The sequence below is a fragment of the Haematobia irritans genome, chromosome 5, assembly GCF_050003625.1.
Source record: "Haematobia irritans isolate KBUSLIRL chromosome 5, ASM5000362v1, whole genome shotgun sequence".
Lineage (NCBI taxonomy): Eukaryota > Metazoa > Arthropoda > Insecta > Diptera > Muscidae > Haematobia > Haematobia irritans.
In genome coordinates this window covers 90,803,375-90,817,260 of record NC_134401.1, presented here as the reverse complement: position 1 = coordinate 90,817,260, position 13,886 = coordinate 90,803,375, and the positions used below count along the sequence as shown (strand labels likewise).

The following is a 13,886-nucleotide window of genomic DNA, read 5'->3' as shown; positions in this document are numbered from 1 at the left end:
TGATGGGTTTCTTGATGACTTTGGCGCGAGCGTCAGAAAGGCTAACGATGATGTTACATCAATGGTCTACAATTGAAAATAATTATACATTTTGTTGGCTTTCATAACTACAACCCACAAGCCACAAGAGAAAAAGGATATTCTACGAATATCATATTTCGCAATGGAAATTTCTGCTGTTATGAATATTTGTTGGCTTTGTTATCGTCATAGAAAATGGAGGCATTTTAAAGACATGAAGGGGCACTTGAAATTTAATGGTCTTCTTCTGTTCAAGAGACATGGCAAGTAAGTGGTGAACATAAGAGGTTACACATGTACAACGCACATACACACACACACACCCAGTCATGTCTACAAAACAATTGAGAGAATATCCTGTTACACTTACTCGAGTCAATGTGTGGGTGTGTAAAATGTTTGTTCGCAATTAAAAAAAAAAAAATCCCATAAGCAAGGGGCATGACAAGGGTTTTTTTATTAAGTATACGTCCTGTGGTCATAAGCTAATTTATACAACAATATTGCCCATATCCTGGAGTGTTTGAATGGCCATACATAATCCATTGTCTGTAAACATGCATTTTTTATAGTTTTACTCTCATAGTTTTGCTCTTGCTATGATCAAGACCAGGATACATACAATTATCAATACTATTGACACAATACAAGAATACAACTAAATTGATAACCATATCCAATTAGTAGTACACTCTCAAGGGTACACTGAAGAAAAGCATGCCCCGCTTTTTTATACCCTGCGCCACACTGTGGAACAGGGTATTATAAGTTAGTGCATATGTTTGCAACACCCAGAAGGATAGGAGATAGACCTATGATGTCTTTGGCAATATTGCTCAGGGCAGGCCCCTGAGTCGATCTATCCATGTCAGTCTCTTTGTGAACACATTTGTGTGATCAAAGTGTAGGTCGCAATTTAAGTCCAATCGATTTCAAATTTGGCACAAGTATGTGGTTTGGGTCAGAATAGAACACTATTGATTTTGGAAGAAATCGGTTCAGATTTAGATATAGCTCCCATATATATCGTTCGCCCGTTTTACGCTCATATAACCACAGAGGCCACAATTTTACTCTGATTTACGTAAAATTTTGCCAAGGGAGTAGAATTAACGTTCTCGATATGCATGCCAAATTTGGTTGGAAAAATGGTCAAAATAACAATATTTTCCTTGTAAAATCGCCACTGCTAAGTCGAAGACTTTTAAAAATAACTTAAATATTCCGATATTTCTAATACACATCTATCGACCGATAAATCATAAATTCAATTTTGTGATGTTGCCTAAAAATTGCTTCAGATTTAAATGTTTCTTATATTTATACCCTGCGCCACACTGTAGAACAGAGCAGAGTTAGTGCCTATGTTTGCAACACCCAGAAGGATACAAGATAGACCTATGATGTCTTTGGCAATATTGCTCTGGGCCGACCTCTGAGTCTGTCTGTAAACACATTTTTGTAATCAAAGTCTAGGTCGCAATTTCAGTCCAATCGATTTCAAATTTGGCAAAAGTTTCTGTTTTGGGTCAGAATAGAACCTTATTGATTTTGGAAGAAATCGGTTCAGTTTTAGATATAGCTCCCATATATATTTTTCGCCCGATATCTACTAATATGGCTCCAAAAGCTAGAATTTCAGACTAATTTGCTTTAAATTTTGCACAAGGAGCGCAATTGATAGTGTCGTAAAGTATGCTGAATTTAGTTTAAATCGGTTCAGATTTAGATATAGCTCCCATATAAATCTTTCGCCTGATTTACATTTATATGGCCCCAAAAGCCAAAGTTTGGCACTGATTTTCTTCAAATTTATATATTTTTCACCAGATTTGCACTCATATGACCACGGATGCCAAAGTTATTCTCCAATGTACATGAAAGTTTGCAGAAATAGCAGATTTATTATTCTACCTATGCATGCCAAAATCGTTTCAGATTTAGATATAGCTCCCATATCTATGTACGCCAGAGTTGGAGAAATATGGTAGAATTTTTTATATTTCAGACCCATTTTCAATGGGAGTTTCCTCCAATTGACCCGATAGTTTCCACAGAGAATATAACATATTAAATATGCTATTTAAGTGTGTTATCTTGATCTATTTGGTTCAGATTTAGATAAAGCCTTCATATATTTGTTCTTCCGGTTTATACAAATATGGCCAAAATACCCACATTTTAAGCAAAATTCTGTGATGATTTCCCCATGTCGTAGTCATATCCTACACACCAGAGAACGGCTGCAATCTACCGCAACCGACCAATGTATTTAGTAAACACCAATATTTGCAATCTTAAAACACCAATTGTTAAAAAAAGAAATTCAACCACTAATATCCAATGCCAATTTTCCACAAAAGGCCGAGTTTTAAATAAACTTGTGGAATATCGCCCGACTGGGCCAAACAATATATCACAACCCACAATAATAAATCCCAACAAATTTGAAGGAGTTGAGATGGCAACACAAACTTTAGTGTACATAGTGGTGAAGGGTATAATATAGTCGGTCCCGCCTGACTTTGGAGTTTACTTGCTTGTTATACCCTCCACCATAGGATGAGGGTATATTAACTCTGTCCGTTTGTAACACATCTAAATATTTCTCTGAGGCCCCATAAAGTATATATATTCTGGGTCGTGGTGAAATTCTGAGTCGATCTGAGCATGTCCGTCCGTCCGTCTGTTGAAATCACGCTAACTTCCGAACGAAACTAGCTATCGACTAAAAACTTGGCACAAGTAGTTGTTATTGACGTAGGTCAGATGGTATTGCAAATGGGCCATATCGGTCCACATTTACGTATAGCCCCCATATAAACGGTCCCCCAAATTTGGCTTGCAGATCCTCTAAGAGAAGCAAGTTTCATCCGATTCGGCTGAAATTTTGTACATGGTGTTAGTATATGGTCTCTACCAACCATGCAAAAATTGGTCCACATCGGTCCACAATTATATATAGGCCCCATATAAACCGATCCCCCGATTTGGCTTACGGAGCCTATAAGGGAAGCAAATTTCATCCGATCCGGTTGAAATTTGATACATGGTGTCAGCATATGATCTCTAACAACCATGCAAAAATTGGTCCACATCGGTCCATAAATATATACAGACCCCATATAAACCCATCACCAGATTTAACCTCCAGAGCCTCTTGGAAGACCAAAATTCATTAGATTCTGTTGAAATTTGGTACCAACAACCATGTAGGAGTTGGTTCATATCAGTCCATAATTATATATAGCCCCCATATAAACCGATCCCCAGATTTGACATCCGGTGCCTTTTGGAGAAGCAAAATTCATCCGATCTGGTGCCATGCCAAAAGTGGTCCATATCAGTCCATAACCATATATGGCCCCCATATAAACCGATCCCGAGATTTGGAGCAGCAAATTTCATCCGAGTCAGTTGAAATTTGGTACATTGTGCTAGTATATGTCCGTTAACAATCATGCCTAACTAGGTCCATATCGGTCTATAGTTATATATAGCCCTCAGATAAATCGATCCCCAATCACACAAAAATTGGTCCATATCAAGTCCATAATTGTATATAGCCCACATATAAGCGACCCCATATTTCAATTCTGGCTCTCTACGTACCGTGCAAAAGTCCATATCATTTCGTAATTATTTGTAGACGTACCTATACATACCTTTTTTGGCTAATCTATACCACGTATTGACTAACTCACAATTTAGAAAACGATGTTAAGAAGTTTTAAGATACCACAACCCAAGTAATTCGATTGTGGATGACAGTCTTTCGTAGAAGTTTCTACGCAATTCATGTTGGAGGGTACATAAGATTCGGCCTGGCCGAACTTACGGCCGTATATACTTGTTTTTCACTAACATAGTGTTCCACCCCCGGGTATTAGTATATATTTGTGACAAAACCTTTATATATAGCACCCAAAACATTTGACGGATTTGATATGGTATCGAAAATGTGGATCAGAGAATGAAGCCGCCGAGTCGCGCCGACCATTTTTGGCCAGTCGACTCCGCCGCCGAATATGCGGTCTCATCTCGACTCAAATTTAGCCGCCAATTAATCAAATATATCGATTTAAATCAGAAAAATGTATTAATATTTGTCGCATTTTTGCAACTATTGTGTACCTTCCACCCACAATCAATCACTTTCAATCTGTTACAATGAGTTTGCAAAAATTTTAATGAAATGTTAATTTTATTGTATGATTGGTTGTACAACTAATCTCACTACCATTCCAATAACTTCAAATTGATTATATAATGAAAAATTGTCCGCCGCCGACTAGACAAACTTATATCGGCTTAGCCGTCAAGCCGCCTCCGCCAGAGACAAAAATTTTGTGTCAGCCGCCGCCGACAAATATGGGTCGGCTTCATTCTCTGATGTCGATCTCCAAAATGGTGCAGGGTAGAGGTGTGCACATGACACGAAATTGTCGTGACCCACGCGTGAATCGTGAGTCACGCTGATTGCAACGGCGTGAGTGTGCGTGATTAACAAACCAAATGTCGTGCGTGAGCGTGAGTCACGAAAATATTTTTTTGTGAGTGTGCGTGAATAACGAATTTCGAAAAACTACGCTCACGAAAATAATCCCGCCCACGGACATGAAACGCTTACGAGTTGAATTCATTTAGAACTTTAGTATCACCTGGGATGTTAGGAGTTTAATAACGCTCTCGATTTTAATCAAGTTCATGTATTCAGATACGTCCCTAAGGTAAATTACTCATAAAATTATTCGTGAGTCACGGTATTTTCGAGAGTCACAGTATTTTTCGAGTCACGCTAATTTCGTGAGTGTCCGTGAGTCCAAATTTTCTTTTCGTGAGTGTGTGTGAGCGTGAGTCCTACCAAACAATATCGTGCGTGTGTGTGTGCGTAAGCGAGAGTAAAACATTACTCACGTACACACCTCTAGTGCAGGGTATAATATAGTCGGCCCGGCCCGACTTAATTTCCAAATTCAGACTCAACTTCAAGTAGAAATTAGGCTGTGTTTCAAGTTAAAAATGTCTTTAATGTAAAGAGTTGAAAAACATATCCTACTTTAAAAAGCTGTTTTGCTTTATAGTCAACTTACAAAAAGTCAACAAATTTAAAGACTATTTCATTAATTTTGAAGAATCTTTCAGAACTACCAAAGTCAAGTTGACCTTAGTCCAACAAAGTCCGCTTAACTATAAGGACAAAAGGACTTCGGTGAAAAGCCCGATATTTCAGGCTCACTTAGAGACTATTCAGTCTATTGTGATACCACAGTGGTGAACTTCTCTCTAATCACTGAGTGCCAATGTGGTATCACAATGGACGGAATAGTCTAAGTGAGCCTGATACATCGGGCTGCCACCTAACCTAACCTATCTCTGAGTGCTGCCCGATTCTATATTTAACTCAATGACAACACTCTTAGAAAAATATGTTTTTCATATGTTCCGATATAAACAAAATGTGTTTCGGGCACAATTTTAAAACACAATATATTTAAGTGCAAACATGTAATGTTCCTAAACTAACACTAAATGTTTGGGACATCTATGTTAATATGTTAGAATATATTATGTTTGGGACATGAATGTTTCATAAAAATCATATGTGTGAATGCAAACATATATAAATTTACAAATTTCGACTAAACATACATATGTTGTGATATTTTATTAAAAGCGACAGAGAGAGTATAGAGAAAGAAATAGAGATGGAAACCGGGAGAGTTGACGAAAGATATCAACATAACACAGTGAAAGAATCAAAAGAGAACAATTTCTGTGAAACCGCTTGTATGTTGTTTCGGAAAACTGTTTCATGATAAGGCCAAAAATTTGATATGCTTAAGTCTAAATATTAGGTGTGTTCCTTTACTTTACTCGTAGTAAAAAGTAGTAAAAGAGAGAAATATTGAAAATCCTCTCAGATTTCTATATTTGTTAAATGTACAGGAACGAAAATATAGTAAAAATCGTAAAAATGTCAAATAAAAAACAAAAGAAGCATTGTGATTTGAATAAATATTTTCAAAACATGTAGGTAAATTAAATTCTTTTATATAGAATTTTTTTGACAAATGGCAGATTTTTTGCAGGAAACTTTGAAATCCTTATTACGATAGAAAGAAGCTATGGTTTTTACTTTGTTATAAAAAGTACTCCTTTTGCAAAATTTTTATTCAAAGTAAAACTCTGGCTTCTGGGCCATAAAGTAGTGTAATAGCGCATATTATCAGTATCTTATAAGGTGGGGTTTTTCATTCCGTTTGTAACACATACAAATAACGAATTCTGACTATATAAAGTATATATAGTCTTGATCAGGGAGAAATTATAAGACGATGTCTCTCTGCCTGGCTATCTGTTGTAATCAGGCTACTTCCATCAATAATGAACCTATAGTGCTGAAATTTTAACAGACACGTTTTTCTTCTACATGCAGGTCAATTTTGAAGATGGGACTACTTCGGCCTAAGTTTCGATTTTACTTCCATATGAACCGACCCCCGAATTGGGGTCTTCATGACATAGACATTAAAACTTTTATCCGATTTGCATGAAATTCAAAACGTAGAGGTACTTTTGGTCCATTAAAGGGTGTGCCGAATTTGGTGTGAGTCGGTCAATGTTTTGGTACTTTTTTCGAAACAAGTGGTATTGGTTCGGCATTGTTTTGAAATTCCAAATTGTGGAGTCTACACGTTAAATCTGAAGCACAAAGGTGCACAAAATTTTCCTCCAAAATACGTAGAATTTTATAAGGAATGTAGTCCTTCTAGACTCAAAATACAGACCCCACTTTGTTCAAATTTTGCAAAAAAATAAATTGTAAGGCCCTATCTCGCAAATATTAGATATATTCGCACACATACACAATCTTTTTATGGTAGTTTATAAGTTCTATCCAGCAAAGCAAAAATCATGAAAATCGGTGCATAATTGCGCGTTTGCCAAGTAACACTAAATTGCATACATCCGAGGTGTCCAACTTCCAACGTCTATAGACCAGCCCGTGAATCCACTAGGGACCTACAAACCTCTAAATATAGAGAAAAACATTTCAGCTTTGGCACAAAGAAAAAATTATGATGATATCTTAATCCATTAAAAAGTTTCAGATTTATTTCCAAAAAAAGCGATTTGGAACTACTTTAGTTTGGAAAATTTGAAAACAAATAATTATTTTTGTCATGACATATCTACAACTTTTACTCGAAAGAATTTGTCGAGTAACTTGTAGTAAAAAAATTTTAAAAGAGACATGCATTTTGACATTGTTCTCTTACAATTGTTTACTACTTTTACTATTTTTTGGGGTTGAGGAACGGTTTCTAGTAAAAACTAGTAAAAGTAGTAACTAGTAGTACGTAAAGGAACACAACTATTATTTAATTTGAATAAAAAGAATAGACATTCGGAACCAAGAGAATAGACATGTGAAAAACAAACAGCATATGTTTTCACCTTGAGAGTAGCATTTTATGTATGTGTGGACATGTGTTGTTTATCATTTTGGCATTATGGGCACAATTTTTTCCTTGGTTCGTTAAAAGAAATCAGGGGTCTTCATAAAAATAACGAAAGGGCACTATACTCTTTTTAGAGTTGGGACAGTAAAATGAAATAAGGAGGAAATAGTGAAAAATTACACAGTAAAATGTATAAAAACAAAGTTTAGTTCCTCTTTATTAATAAGTAGTCCACGAGGAGTTGACGGACACCTTCAAATATAAAAGCGGGCATTAAGTTCGAGTTTTGCAGCTAAAACAATTTAAAAAGTTTATTTTTATGAATTTTTTATTTATGCATTTTTAAAGAAAAATAAAAGGTATTTTAGAGCGATGGTGTTAAATGCTAGTAAAAAACTGTTCACGCCTAAATAAATGTATGTTTATATTATAAAATTATATATGTATGTTTATACTCGACTCCACGTTCTTCTTTGAATTCCTTACAAATTTTAAAGTTTTGTACCAAAAACAGTTTTTTGTTACAAAATTGTTATTTTTGCAATAAAAACATAATATTTTATCAATTTCGTTTATATCAAGCACTGTTACAGACTATAAATCTTTAATAATCCACATTTCGAAGTTTCATTATAAAAATTTAATATAGTATAAATATAAATGTGTAAATTAAAAAAAAAGAAAAGTGTTCGGTCGGAGCAGGGATTGAACCCACGACCCTTTGCATGCAAGGCAGACATGCTAACCACTGCTCCACGTGGCAAACAAATGTATGTTTCTGTTAAACAATGTTATGTTTGCATGGGCGCTGCAAACTATGCTATATAAATGTAACTTATAACGATAATTAACTGCTGGTGACCATAACAGCTACGTAGCCCAGTGGATAGTGTGTTGGCTTACAAACTGTATGGTTCTCGGTTCGATTCTCCGTGCAGGCGAAAGGTAAAATTTAAAAAATATATAAAAGTGAATAATTTCTTCAGCATTATTTGTATTACAGAAAAAGGTGCCAAGAACTAAAATATTTCGTGGAAGCGAAAATTACAAGTATGTTAGGCAATGAGCACAATCGTCTTTGGGAAAAATTCTTCCAAGCATATAATATTTTTGGGCTCAAAATGCTTCCAAACATATAATATGTTCACATAAAACAAACATATTAATGTTTCGCCAGTATCCAATAATATATGTGCTTCCTGCAAAATATGTTTGGAACATATGTTAAAGAAGCGATTTTTTTTTGAGGGTGAAGGGACCTACTTTTTATAGCCGAACATCAATAAAGTTTCCCAGCGTTTGTTTATGACCTCTGGTGATACATCTGGCAACATATACAGGGGCAACCCTTTTTCCCGGTAAAGCACCGTCTTAAGTTTTCGTCTTGTTTATTTATTTATTTATTTATTTATTTATTCGTATTTTGGTGATCCTTAGTACAACAAGATTAAATCTTATATATGACAGCACTAAGGTTTAAGTCGATTAACAATTTATTTTAGGTTTTAGACCATCACCAAAAGTCAATTTACTTCGATTCGAAAAAAACAAAAAGTCGATTTGTTGATTTTGTGGTTTGCTAAAAAACGACTTCGGGATTTCGACGCTTTTTGGACAAAATGTCGATTAGTCAAAAAATCATTTTCCGACTCATATATCTGGGAGACATTTTGAGGTTTCCCTACACACAAAAAAAAAAATTGTCTTCAATCACGACATTAATTGATCCAATCAATTTTTAATTGAAATGTCTTCAATCACAAAAATTATAGTATCAATTAAAAAATTAATTTAATTAATTAAATTTTGTGATTGATGTTTGTTTCAATTAAAAAATTTGTTTGAAATTTTTAATAGAATATTTTTGAAAACACAATTAAAGCTTTAATTGTGAAAAAATTTTTTTAAATTTTTTTCTGTGTACAGGATGAGTCCTATAATACACAAATGAGCAATATTTCGACCCCAGCCGGTCTGGAACACAGGGCTTTTATGTAGAAAGCCGATTAGTTGTGAATTACTAGAAGTCGACTTTTTTGGACAAAAGGGCGATTAGTCTAAAAATCTTATATTAACAAGAATTAAATTTTTCTATTAGACCAAGGACCACCTATAACATATCCTTTTATTACATGTCTGGCTGAATATTTGCCACACAAATACATACATACATATATACAGATATGTACATATAATAATATGGACCAATATATACTACATGGAAACTTACCTTTGGGTATTTGTTGTTGGGTGGCTGCTGTTGTCTTTTCTATAGAATTTCAAATATATTTTTTGCTTGTTGTGGGATTAATCCTTGTGTCCTGAGATTTCCCTTGTTTTTTTAGGACTAAACGAAATGCTCAATTTTTGAAACACGACAACGTTGCAATTAAATTAAAATTGACTGCAATATTCCGTAATGCTTCAAGTGCAGATGTTTGGTTGTTTTTTTTTTTTTTTTTTGTTTGCTTGCCACAATAACTTGAATAAAGACGAAAGCCCAGATTAGAACAACTCAACGCAATTAAGATGTACCAGAGAGTGGGGGTTTAGGTTTCTATGTCAGGTCGCGCGTATACCACAGCACTGAGCACTGAAAGTTGTATGACTACACACCTGATTGAGGTTATTGGTACTTTTGTTGAGTTCTTGTATTTTTTTTCTTATTTTTTTCCACACGAAAAAGAAACACTATAACCACAAAATTTAATTTCAGCTAAATTTATTATGGAACGGAAAGACACTTGAACGATATCTTGGTTTTGTTTTAATAGAAACTGATCTGTGGGATTTTTGTTTTTTTTTCCTTAAGGACAATTCCTTTTTTTTAACAACCACAAAGATGGACAATGGCTACTGTTGCCTACTAAGATGATGTCCTCCAATATCTTGTGCTTTTTGCGAATGTATGTTTATAGGGCTAAGCTTGTGTAAGTGTATATGTGTTTTTAGAGAGTCTGTGTGCTGAAGTCTTGCGTTGGTGGTGCTGATGCCTAATAATGGCTTTTTCCAGCTGTATATGTACTTCGTCCTTTCGGATGGGGGGGAAACACACAAAACTGCTGCTGCTGCTGCTGAAGGGCTGGTTCTTGGTGGCGTATGATTTCTAAACGAAGTAACTTTAACTGTTAATATTCCTGTGGGACTCCTTGCTCAACCACATTCATTTACAGATACATAAATCGATAATAATTTCGTATCGTTTCGTTGGTTTTTTTGTGTTCTTTCTAGCTGGCCGTTATAAAATTTTCTTTAGTCAAATCGTAAATTTGTAATTGATTTTTTGTCTTAGGAAAACAATATTTTTTTAATAATTAATATTTATTTTGTAAAGATTTAAAAGCTGTGCGTTTATATTCCGTATTTAGTATTATTTTATTTCTTAGGGAAATAACAAAGCATATGCAAGGGAAATATTGTATATTTGTTTTTGTATAAATTTTAGATTTTTTTCATTTACGCAAGTTGTTATTTTTCCAGGCCGATTTTTATTTAATTTTTTTTTTAAATTTATTTCTCACTTCACAGGATTCTTGTATATGAGGGAAAATGAAATGAAATCTTTTTGACTTTGGCTGATAATATTTCTTCGTCGTCGTTTTTACACTTCTTATTGTTCTCTTGTTGTACTACTGCGTTCTGTGTCGATGTGGTTTCTTTTTTTCGCTCTGTAGAAAAATCCAAATTATCTCCTTTGGTCTTCTTCTTCTCCTTGTTTTTCTTGTTAGTATTTCAGTGTTCTCTTTGGTCCGTTTTCATTCAGTTAATGGTTAACGTCAAATTCTTGTATACTATCGTTTTATTGTTTGTTGTGTGTACTACTTTTTATGTTGGCCCTTAAAATCTTCTCCCTGTCTCTTCACTGTTATTCACGCACACACACTGTCTCTCTCTCCCAATTTATAGGCTTCTCTTATTTGTTATATGTTTTTGTTTTAGCAAAATTTCATTCTTAAATTTATGTGTAACAGAATTTCTTTCGTTTTTTTTTTCACCAAACTTCCCAGATGTTGTCTATGCTTGATGTATACGAATGTGTGTGGGTGTGAGTAAGTATAGAACAGAAATCAATAGACGACTTGCTATTGTTTGGGAGAGTGCATTCCCTATAGCGCATGCCTTGAAATTGTCATAACGGTAGGTGAGTTAACTATATATAACAAGTACAACAATAACTAATACAACTCTGTGTGGTGAATAATTAACCTTTTAACTACCGATGTCCTCTACCGAGGATATGCGATAATATTTTGTTGAGTTAAGGTGGGTATTAAGTTCGAGTTTAGCCGCTAAAAACGTCATTTTTTCACGATTACTTTTCTTTAATCATCCATTTTAAGGAATACAAACTTTGTGAACATTTGCTTTGGGCTTTTCCCCATCAAGTTACAATAAAAAAAAAATTGGCAACAAATATGTATAATTTCATGCATTTTTCTTACTGATTTAGTTTTCACTTTAACGATTTTAGCGGCTAAACTCGAACTTAATACTCACCTTTAGTCAAAAAACACGTTCTTGTTTGGTAGATTGGTAGAATTCTTGATGTTTTGGTACATTTTGCAAAACATTTCCCTCCAACTAAGAGGTACTTCAATTTTCTAAATAAATACATTTTTTAAGCAATACTTATCATAGTTTCGGCTATAGGTCGATTAAAAAACATAGGATTGATGTTTTTATTTAAGTTTTATTTCCAATATTTCGGTTGACTTCGTCAAAACCGTTTTCAAGGCTGAAGTGAAACAAAAAACAGAAATTTTCAAATTTAATTACAAAAATCACGAACAAACAAAATCAAACAATAAATTATAATTACTATTTAGTTTATTTATTACTATATAGTTTATTAGTAGTGGTTTTCGTGGTCTATAATTTTTACGTCGTTTGTGACCTGTCAGCGCACAGTGGGCCGCAAACTCTGTTTTTTGCTCCTTAAGTTTGTCAGTGGCTTTAATATCCGATAAAATATTTGAGAAAATTTTCTATAGAAATAAAATTTTGAAAATTCAATTTCTTAAAAATTTTTAATATTTATGTTATTTCATACTTCAAAGTCCATAGTGAATAAGTTATCCCTTTTTGTTGAAGTAGTAACTTTCCCTTGTTGGTGGAAGCTTAACTCGTTAAAACATTTAAAATTCGACACATTTACAATTCAAAGGATATTTATACACCCAACAAATTATCGCTAATAGGAGGTATCATTCATTTATTCGAAGAAAAACATTTTTTTCGTACTAACCACAATAATTTGATCAAAAACATCCAAATAAGGTTTTTATATCATATATATTCTCAGGGAGAAATTCTAAGACGATATAACCATGTCCGTCTGTTGGTCTGTTGTAATCACGCTACAGCCTTCAATAGTGGCGCTATAGTCCTGATATTTGGCAGGCAGGTCAAGTTCGAAGATGGGTCCAGATTTTGATATAGTCCCAATTTAAACCGACCTCCAGATTTGGGGTCTTAGGCTTATAGAAACCGTAGTTTTAATCCAATTTGTCTGAAATTGGAAATCTAGAGGTATTTTAGGACATCAAAAGGTTTGCCGGAAATGGTGAGTATCGGTCCATATTTTTGTATAACCCCATATATAAATTGGAATTCTTAGGACTATAAAGATGTGTGCCGCAAATGGTGATTATCGCTGTTTTGGTATAGCCACCATATAGATCGATATCCCGATTTTACTTATTGGGTTTCTAGAAACCGTAGTTTTAATCCTGAAATTGGAAATCTATAAGTACCCAGCAAAAAAAAGCGTCGCCAAAAAAGTAATGAAAATGTTCTTTTTGGATTCGGAAAAGGTGCAAAATTGACGCAGAAGCGATGAATTTAACATAGGCTTGTCATAGGACAGAAGTCCTCCATTTCATCAGCCGGTGCACTGAATTTGCATCATTTCTTTCTTTCTTTCTTTCTTTCTTTTATTTGTGATCCGAATTCAATGTTTTGGATTTAAATTAAAAAATTCTGTTATATTTTGTCAAATAAATAATTTTTCTAATTTTTTCTAATTTTTAATGGATTCTAACGCTTGTCGTAAACGTTTGACCTCAAGTATTTTCAAAAATTCACAATTTTTTCAGATTGGATTTAACATTTTTTCGACGAAATTTGTACCATTTTATGAATTCTTAAACTGTTTTTGCCATTTTGAAACAAAAAAGTTAAAATTACCCATTAAAAATATGAAAAACACATGTTAAAAAAAAAGAAAAAAAAGTTTTAAAAAATGTAAAGTACAATTTTAATAAATTGGAATATAGTTCTCAATACACCCCCAAAAAAATCGCTTCTGTAACATATGCCCCAAACACATTTTGCTTCAAGCATATATACATATTTTCAGGATTGGTCCAAACAAAATATTGTTTGTATTGTTAAAACATA

General features: G+C 34.0%; 1 protein-coding gene across 1 annotated transcript in view; it reads right to left on the bottom strand.

The window, feature by feature from the left end:
• Positions 1–11,523, bottom strand: part of Rab3 (RAS oncogene family member Rab3) — a 137,439-nt gene extending 125,916 nt beyond the window's left edge. Inside the window, exon 1 of the mRNA XM_075310468.1 lies at positions 9,718–11,523. The gene's annotated coding sequence lies outside the window, so the exon portion shown is untranslated. The remainder of the gene's footprint in view (positions 1–9,717) is intronic.
• Positions 11,524–13,886: the final 2,363 nt, after the last annotated feature.